The following is an 8,341-nucleotide window of genomic DNA, read 5'->3' on the forward strand; positions in this document are numbered from 1 at the left end:
GGATGCTGCTGCGCAGTGGGTTAATGACCCTAGCCTCATACTTCCAACATGGCTTCATGAGGACGACTCAAAAGTCCAGCTGATGAGGTGTGGTATTCACACTCTTCAGTTGGCAATCTGGGATGGACTGAACGAAGAACATGCGAAGAAATTTCTGGCAAAAATTCGACAAGTGGTTGTCAAACTACAAACCCCAAGTATTCGAAGTGTTCTGTTTGATCTGCATGGGGTAACTCAATCATTGGATACTGTGACTCGCTGGGGTTCAACATTTGCGATGGTTGATCGGCTTCTCGTTTTTCAGTCTTACTGTGAACAAGTGGCGGCTGCTGGAGCGAGAGAACTCAAGTTAACAAAAGCTGAATGGGATGAAGTGAAGAACCTGCGAGACCTCTTGGCAAAACCAAACCAAACAACCGTGAATCTTCAAGCTGTCGATGTAACTCCAGGAGTTTTAATGAAGGAATGGCGAAAACTGTCAAAATTCTTGCAAGAAAATGGTGGACAAATTGCAGAAGGAATTCTATCCTCCATGCAGAAACATGAAGAGAAACTTTTTGACAATATTCATTTCCTTGCTGGAGTTTATGTTGACCCACGGTATCGGATTCTTCTTACCTCAAGGGAAATACCAAAGGCAAAGGAAGGGCTCCTTGATATTGCTCGACGACTCGAAAAACAAAATCTATTGCTACATTTGAACTCGGCGAAAGAGGTTGAAGAAAACGAAACACAACAAAAGGAGTCATCAACAATTGAATTTGCGGTTTCGGAAAGTTCACATCCTTCAGAAATAGGAGGCTGTTCTCAAACTTCTGTCTCCACTCTGAACTTGTTCGAGCGTCCATCCCTGAGACATCTTCAACCATCACGGGGAAATGGAGATAATTCAAGCATCAATTCTTCAGACGATGACGACTTCGAAAAGGAATTGGATAAACAAGAAAGACACCGGCGAGTTTCTGCGATCCATAATTGTAATGAAGCATTATTCGAGAGAAACTTTCGGGAAGATTGTGAGGCGATGGAGTCTATTGGTAGGCTAAAAGTTAAGTCTGTTTTTGAGGCCATTCACAGCTACCCACACCGCATTCAGGCTGCCTGTAGAATTGCTTCGAGCATGCCAACAACTCAAGCTAGTGTAGAGCGACTGGTTTCAGCTTTAAAATTAATTTTAAATGATTTGCGGCAGGCTAGGAAAGACGACTTGATTGCTGCAATAATTTTTTACAGAATGAATTATGAATGATTCTAGTTTGTATCATTGTTGATGACATTTAAATTGTTTTAAAAGTCTGAATAAAAATAATGTTTTTTTCAAAATTACAGTATGCACTTTTTTATTTAGTTAAAAATTCATTTGAGTCGGAGCGTGGAGCGGAGCTGGAGCAGTCACTATTGGAGCTGGAGCAGAGAAATTCAAAAATTTGATTGCTCCAAATCCCTGATTTGAATCAAGGAGAGCTTGACACAAATCGAAAATAAATTAATCTAGTAAATTAGAAATGTTGTACACCTCTACCCTGATATCACGCGACCCGATAGAACACGAATTCGGATATAACGCGGTAAAGCAGTGCTCCGGGGGGGGGGGGGGGGGGGCAGGCTGCGCACTCGGGCGGATCAAAGCAAGTTCGATATAACACGGTTTCACCTATAACGCGGTAAGAGTTTTTGGCTCCCGAAGACAGCGTTCTATCGAGGTAGCGGTGTATTCACCAGTTTCTAATAAAAATGTAAAATGGAGAATCTGAATAAATGTAAATCAAGTGTTATAATAACTGCTTCAGTAAATGTGTGCAGACGTAATGTATCCCAGGGGGTAGCAAAAAGCAGCACAAATTTAGTGTCAAGGCCACATTTAGTTGGAAATCAGCGAGACTCAACCTTTCTTTAGGGAAAGGACTAAAAAGGACAACGCAAGAGGACTAAATTAGTGGTTTAAGCTGAGGGTTGAAATCAAGGTTTACTATCTGCTGATTTCAATCATGATTAAAACTGATGATTTAAATTGCTCTGATTTAAATCAATTCACCCTGACAGCAACATCTGCCCCTCACCCCTGGCCTGACAGCTCCAGGGTCATCTCCATTTTGACAGGAGTGGAGGCAGATAAGTCAGTTTCCCCCTCACGCTGCCCTTCCTACTCTGGGTTGGCAGTGTAAGGCACAGAAGAGCAAGGGCCTCGCACCTTGTTCAAAATTCCTTCAAACCTAAGGGAAGGTGCAGTGGGCTGGGAACCTGGAGACTGAATTCAAAGCTCCTCTCCCATTGACTGGCGTTAATAATTCTGTGCCATTCACAACCAATCAGTGACCAGATCCTCATCCCCCTGCCTTAGGAGACAGCACCATCATTCCCCCGGGGTAATGGTGAAATGGCACTAGGTCACTTCTGGCAGTTGGGGGACTAGAACCCCGTCCCCAACAATGCAGTGTGATGCTCCCCAGGGGCACCCAAGGTTGGCAGGCACCTCACCACCACCTGCCCTTAGCATGAAGGAGTCTTGTCTGGTTCTGCTGTGGATCAGCTCCCTGAACCCACCCGCCTCTGACGGCACAATCACTGCCCACCAGGCCCCCACAAGCTTCGCCCTCTCTGTATCGGTAACACCAGGCCCACACCAACCCTGAATCCTCGGAGCGTCCCTGCGGTGTCCAGCCACTGGCCTTCCTCAGACTGAGCAGGCTGGCTGTTTCCAAAGGACCAGGACACCCCAGCTGAACACACAGCCCTTCAATACTTTACTAGTGAAAACGAGGGCACGTTTATCATCAAAGATTCAGGGGATGGTGAGTAAGAACCCTGGAAACAGATGGTTACGTGTAAAACAAACCATAACATGCTTTCTAGAGACTGAACATAACAGGTTACGCACTCCCGCTGTCCATTGACGTCCGGGGTGCAGCACCCCAGCGTGTCTCCTCTGCCTTCGAGACATACCCCCCAGCTCCTTGGCTTTACCCACAGCCAGGACAACCCCTGGGCCGGGTGATTCCTGTGTGCTCCATTCCTACTGACCACCGGTCTCCTCAGTAACATTTGACTTCGTATGTGAATGGGCAGAACTTACATCCCAACAGAGAGACGTGGGATCCTCAGCTCCTGCCCAGAGGAACCGGCTAAGGCATGGCGCCGTTTGGTGACCACTTCGCCCTCGCCGGCTGAAGAGCACAGTTGGCTGGCCCAGACCCGTAACTTCTGTGCAGTGCACGTGTAGACACTTCACAGGGATGTTGAGGACCAGTGTGACTCTGGCTTTCGAGTAAGACCTCGCGTGACATTCTTCGGTGACCCAGAACGTTCACACCAGATGCAGGAGCTCTCCGTAAGCCCCCGGTACCCCCTTGTCAGTGGGACTAAGAGGTTTTTGGGTCACAGGCTGACCCTAGCACCAGGCATAATCGCGCTAGTAAGGAATCCTAGCAACTGCCCCAAGCACGAGAGCCGGTGAATGGCCCCGCTTGGCCCCCAGAGCAGCAGGGGATTGAGCCGCCTGTAACTGACTGTCTAGTGGCATCGTGGCCCAGCTGTGAGAGGAGAGGTAGGACATGGAGTTTCCCTGCAGCACTCCTGCCCTCCTCCTTGTGCCAGCAGGGCTGGGTGGCGTCAGGGCTAGCTGTGTGTCCATGCCCCCCGGCTCTCCCCGACAGTCCGGGACAGAGGGAGAACCTGTCCTGGTGCTGCCTGTGAGCGTGTAACGTCCCTATAACTACACACTGTTCTCCATGCCTACCAGCTCCGAGAGCTGCCGCAAGCCAGCAGCCCGGGCAGCAGGCCGGTTCCAGGGGACACGCACCAGCAATACGACTGCCGACCGCAGGAATCGCAGCTGGAAAAGCCCCTCGGACAGGAGAACGGACAGCCAGAGAGCAGGGCTGGAGCGAGCCGGTACCCAGAGTCCACTGCCCGCACTCTCGTTCTTGAGTGTGTTATCACAGCCCCGCCCCAGGCCCAGCAGCCCGAGGGCTGCTGCGACTTGTTATTTCAGGCCATCGGTGGGTCCCATTCAGAGGAAGGCAAAGGGGGGAGGTGGTTGGAGCAAACAGCCTGGGGCCTGTCACACACAGAGAGCAGCTGCCAGGCTGGCTTTGCCCGGGGGCCAGCGCCTCCCTGCAGGTTCATTCCCCCAAGCTGCGTGGCTGGGGGAGGAGGCGCCCTGGTCCTAGCACCCTCGGGGCTGGGTCTCCCATACACAGGGCTGGGGGATGTAGCCCACCCAGGGTAGTACAGTATCTACTTAAGCAGCTTCAGCCCAGCTCCCAGGCTTGGGCAGCTCAGAGCTCTGCCAACAACTTTGCAAACCAGCCCTCGGCTTCAGCCCCCGCAGCCAGGAGAACGGCGATGAAATGCGCCGGCTTTCTGCTTCCTGTTCCTCATGGCCACACAGGCGCCGGCTGGAGGGTATCGTCCTGCCCCAGCAGGCTCTGCACACGCCCCTTGGCCTCCGGGAGCAAGAGCCGGAACCTGCCAGGTAGGCCCCTTGGAAGTGAGACCTCTGTCCTGTCCCCGCTGCAGGGGGTTTGGTGGAGTGGCACACGCCTCGGGAAGCTGGTTTAGACAGTGCTGGCGAGCGCCCATTTCCCACAACGGGGTCGTTCTCTGATTGCTGCAGCAGCGCTGCCACCACTCACCACGTTAGCACAAATTCTGCAATATCTGGTGTTTTACATAAATCCCCAGCTCCTGGAGTCATGTGAATACACGGGAAGCACAGGATCACTGAACTGCAGGACTGGAGGGGTCCTCGATAGGTCATCCAGTCCAGCCCCAGTGCTGAGGCAGGATTAAGCATTACCTACCATCCCTGACAGGTGATTGTCCAACCTGCTCTTAAAAACCCTTTAGTGATACAGACTCCCCAACCTCCCTGGGCAATTTACAGGCAGACCATGACTTTATGATGTTCGACTTACAACGAACGGCACTTACAACGTTTCTGAACTGAAAACCTGATTCGACTTACAATGGTTTTGACTTGACGATGCTCGGTCCCGCAGTGGAGCGGATTGTGGTTCCGAGTGACGGCGTTTTGACTTACGATGCAATTTTCACGAACCGATTGTGTCGCAAGTCCGAGAACTGCCTGTATTCCAGGGCTTAACTACCCTGACAGGCAGGGAGTTTTTCCTACTGTCCAACCTAAACAGCCCTTGCTGCAATTTAAGCCCATCGCTTCTTGTCCTGTCTCTGAGGTTAAGGAGAAAAATTTACCACCCTCCTCCTTGTAACAACCTTTTATGTCCTTGAAAACTGTTCTCATGGCCCCTCTCAGTCTTCTCTGCTCCAGACCAAACAGACCCAATTCTTTCAATCTCCCCTCGTAGGTCATGTTTTCTGGGACCAACCTTTGGTGCCTTCAGCACCCCTGCATCACACCCTGAGCCCCCGGCAGCGAATCCCCTGGGACTGGACGCCTGGGAAGGACTTGCACACCCCAGGGAATAATGCACCCCCCCAACTGCCGTAGAGTGGAGTGACTCAGCCAGCGCTGTAAAACAGAAGGGTTTATTAGATGTCTGGAACAGAGTGTAGGACGTTCTTAGTTCACATACAGAGTTACAGCATAGTCCATCCGGGCCAGTCCTGAGCCCAGAGCCCTGTCTGACCTCCAGTCCAGAAGAGGGAACCCTGCTTCCAGCAGCCCACACGTAAGAACTCAACAAGCCCCCCTCCATACTTTGTCCTCCAGTTGGTCACTACTGGCTGGCTTCCCGCAGAGGATGGGCCATCCATGGTCGTTATTTGCTAGGTACCAAAGGGCTGGGCAGTTGGAGTGGCCATTGTCCTCTCCGGGCCCCAGACAGCCAGGCATCAGCCACTTCCGCAAAGAGTAAACCTTCCCCCCACCCCGCCGTTAACCATGCAGCCCATGGGGGAAACTGAGGCACACATTATTCATCCAAAATCGTATGAAAAATTCCCAACTCTGTTACATCCCAGAATGTTGGGGGTTTTTTGCACCAGTCTTGTATTATTGACTCCTTTTTAGTCGGAGATCCACTAGCACCCCCAGATCCCTTCCTGCAGTCCTGCTTCCTCGGCAGTCGCTGCCCATCGTGTGTGCAACTGACTGCTCCTTCCTAAGGGGAGCACTTCACATTTGTTCTTATTGAATTTCATCCTATTTACTTCAGACCATTTCTCCGGATTGCCCAGATCCTTTTGAATTCCAATTCCGTCCTCCAAAGCACCTGCAACCCCTCCATTTGGTAACATCCGCATACGTTATCAGCGCTCTCTCTCTGTCATTAGCCAAATCATTTATGACCATATTGACTAGAACCGGACCCAGGGCAGATCCCCGCGGGACCCCACTCGCTCTGCGATTCCACTGGTACCTACTCTCTGGGAGCGGGTCTCCAACCAGTCCTGCACCCGTAGGCTCCTGGAGGCTCTATTACTCGTGTGTGCTTATGAGGTCATGGGAAACAGCGTCAAAAACCGTATTAAAGCCGAGCTCTGTCGCTCCCCCCCCCCCCCCCCCCCCCCCCGACCCCGGCAGAGACAGATGCGAGGTTGGTTTGACACTGACTGTAGCGCAGCCCCTGGTTACCTTTGAGGCGCTCACAGAGTCAATCTCATTTGAGATCAGAACGGCCACACGGGGTTGGACCAACGGTCCAGCCAGCCCAGGGTCCTGGCTTCCAACAGCGGCCGGCGCCTGGTGCCCCAGAGGGAATGGACAGAACAGGGCAGTCGAGGGACCCATCCCGTCACCCACTCCCACTGTGTGGGGGGGCACAAAGAAAAGCCCCCCAGGGCAGGCCACGGAAGCCGTCTGAGCCCACTCATGCAGGCTGCCCAGACCCCCTTCCAAACCAGCCCCCATGACTCCCCCCAGCGAGAGCGCTCCGCTCTCTAATGTACGTCTACACACAGTGCCACAGACACTGCCCAGGCCTTGTGCCCTTTCACCCTATTTCTCAGGTGGGGACACCACGGGCCAGGCCGGCGAGGTGCCTGGCCCAGGATCGCACGCGGAAGGGGTGGCAGGGCCAGACGTGGGGCTCAGCTCTCCGGCCGGGCAGGCCTGCACGCTCGTCCTGAGCCTGGCCTCTCTCGGCGCCCGGTGGAGGCGCTGGTGCCGTTCCAGCTGCAGCGGCAGGCGGAAGCGTTGGCCGCACTGGGGGCAGGCGAGGGGCGCGGGGCCCACGTGCAGCCACTGGTGCACCGTGTACCTGTCCTTGCGCCTGAAGCCCTTCCCGCACTCAGCGCACATGAACGGCTTCTGCCGCTCGTGCTCCAGCCGGTGCGCGGCCCAGGCCGCCCTGGAGCCGAAGGCCTGGCCGCACTCCCGGCAGGGCCTGTCCGGCGCATGAGCCCGCTGGTGCGCCAGCAGCGCCCGCTTGCTGCCGAAGCGCTGGCTGCACTGGGCGCAGGGGTGCAGCGGCGGGCGCGCATGGGCCCGGAGGTGGGCGGCCAGGGAGCGGCGCCGGGGGAAGAGCCGCCCGCACTGCGTGCAGGGGAACGGCTGCTCCGGTGCGGGGCTCTCCCGGCGCTCCTTCCGGCTGCACTCAGCGCAGGGGGCGGGCTGCTCGGTCGCGTGGCGCCGGCGGTGCTTGCCGAGCGTGGTCCGCCGCTGGAGACTCTTGCCGCACTCGGCGCAGGGGAAGGACGCCTCCCCAGCGTGCAGCGGCTGGTGGCGCTGCAGGAGGTAGACGTAGGGGAAGACCTTGGGGCAGTGGGGGCAGGGGAAGGAGCCCCTCCCACGCTCCGCCGGCGGCTCCACCATCAGGATGATCCTGTCGCTGCACTTGGTGCATTTGAAGGGCTTCCCTCCGGCCAGCTCCATGCGCACCTTGTCCACCAGGTGCTTGTTGTAGACGACGCTGCGCGTGCAGGCCACGCAGGTGAACGTCCGCTCCCGCAGGTGGGCCCTCTGGTGCGCCGCCAGCCTGCCCCGGCCGGAGAGGATCTTCCCGCACTCCCCGCAGGGCAGGGTTTGCTCCCCGAGGTGGGTCCTCAGCACGTGCACGATGAGGAGGCCCCGCTCCGAGAAGCTCTGCCCGCAGTCCTGGCAGGTATTCGGCGCCTTCCCCTGGGGTACTGGGATGGCAGCTGCTCCTCCCGGGGACTTCTGGGCTCCCCACGGCTTCTCCTCAGCCCCAGCCCAGATTCCATCACCTGCCGGGCAGAGAGAGAGACCGGCCGTCACCGCCAGCGCCCCGAGAGGGAAGGAGCCTGGATCTGCAGCAGATTATCGGGGGGAATTTAGCTCGGAGGAGAAAGGGCAGGAGAGATTTCCCATCCGGGATGTCACAGAGAGAACGGCCAGCGCGGTGCAGCCAGCGGAGGGGTCCAGTAACTAGCCAGCAGCGATGAGATCTGCACTGCGGCC

The 8,341-nt window shown here is 55.5% G+C and overlaps 1 long non-coding RNA gene across 1 annotated transcript; it reads right to left on the bottom strand.

Annotated features, from left to right (window-relative positions):
• Positions 1 to 5,494: 5,494 nt before the first annotated feature.
• Positions 5,495 to 6,473, bottom strand: LOC112125207. Its single transcript, XR_002909711.3, has 2 exons — positions 6,195 to 6,473; positions 5,495 to 6,124 (listed from the first exon to the last, which is right to left on the bottom strand). It is a non-coding gene; the product is annotated as an uncharacterized LOC112125207 (long non-coding RNA).
• Positions 6,474 to 8,341: the final 1,868 nt, after the last annotated feature.

The sequence above is a fragment of the Terrapene carolina genome, unplaced genomic scaffold (genome assembly GCF_002925995.2).
Source record: "Terrapene carolina triunguis isolate 2854851 unplaced genomic scaffold, T_m_triunguis-2.0 Scaffold28349, whole genome shotgun sequence".
Lineage (NCBI taxonomy): Eukaryota > Metazoa > Chordata > Testudines > Emydidae > Terrapene > Terrapene triunguis.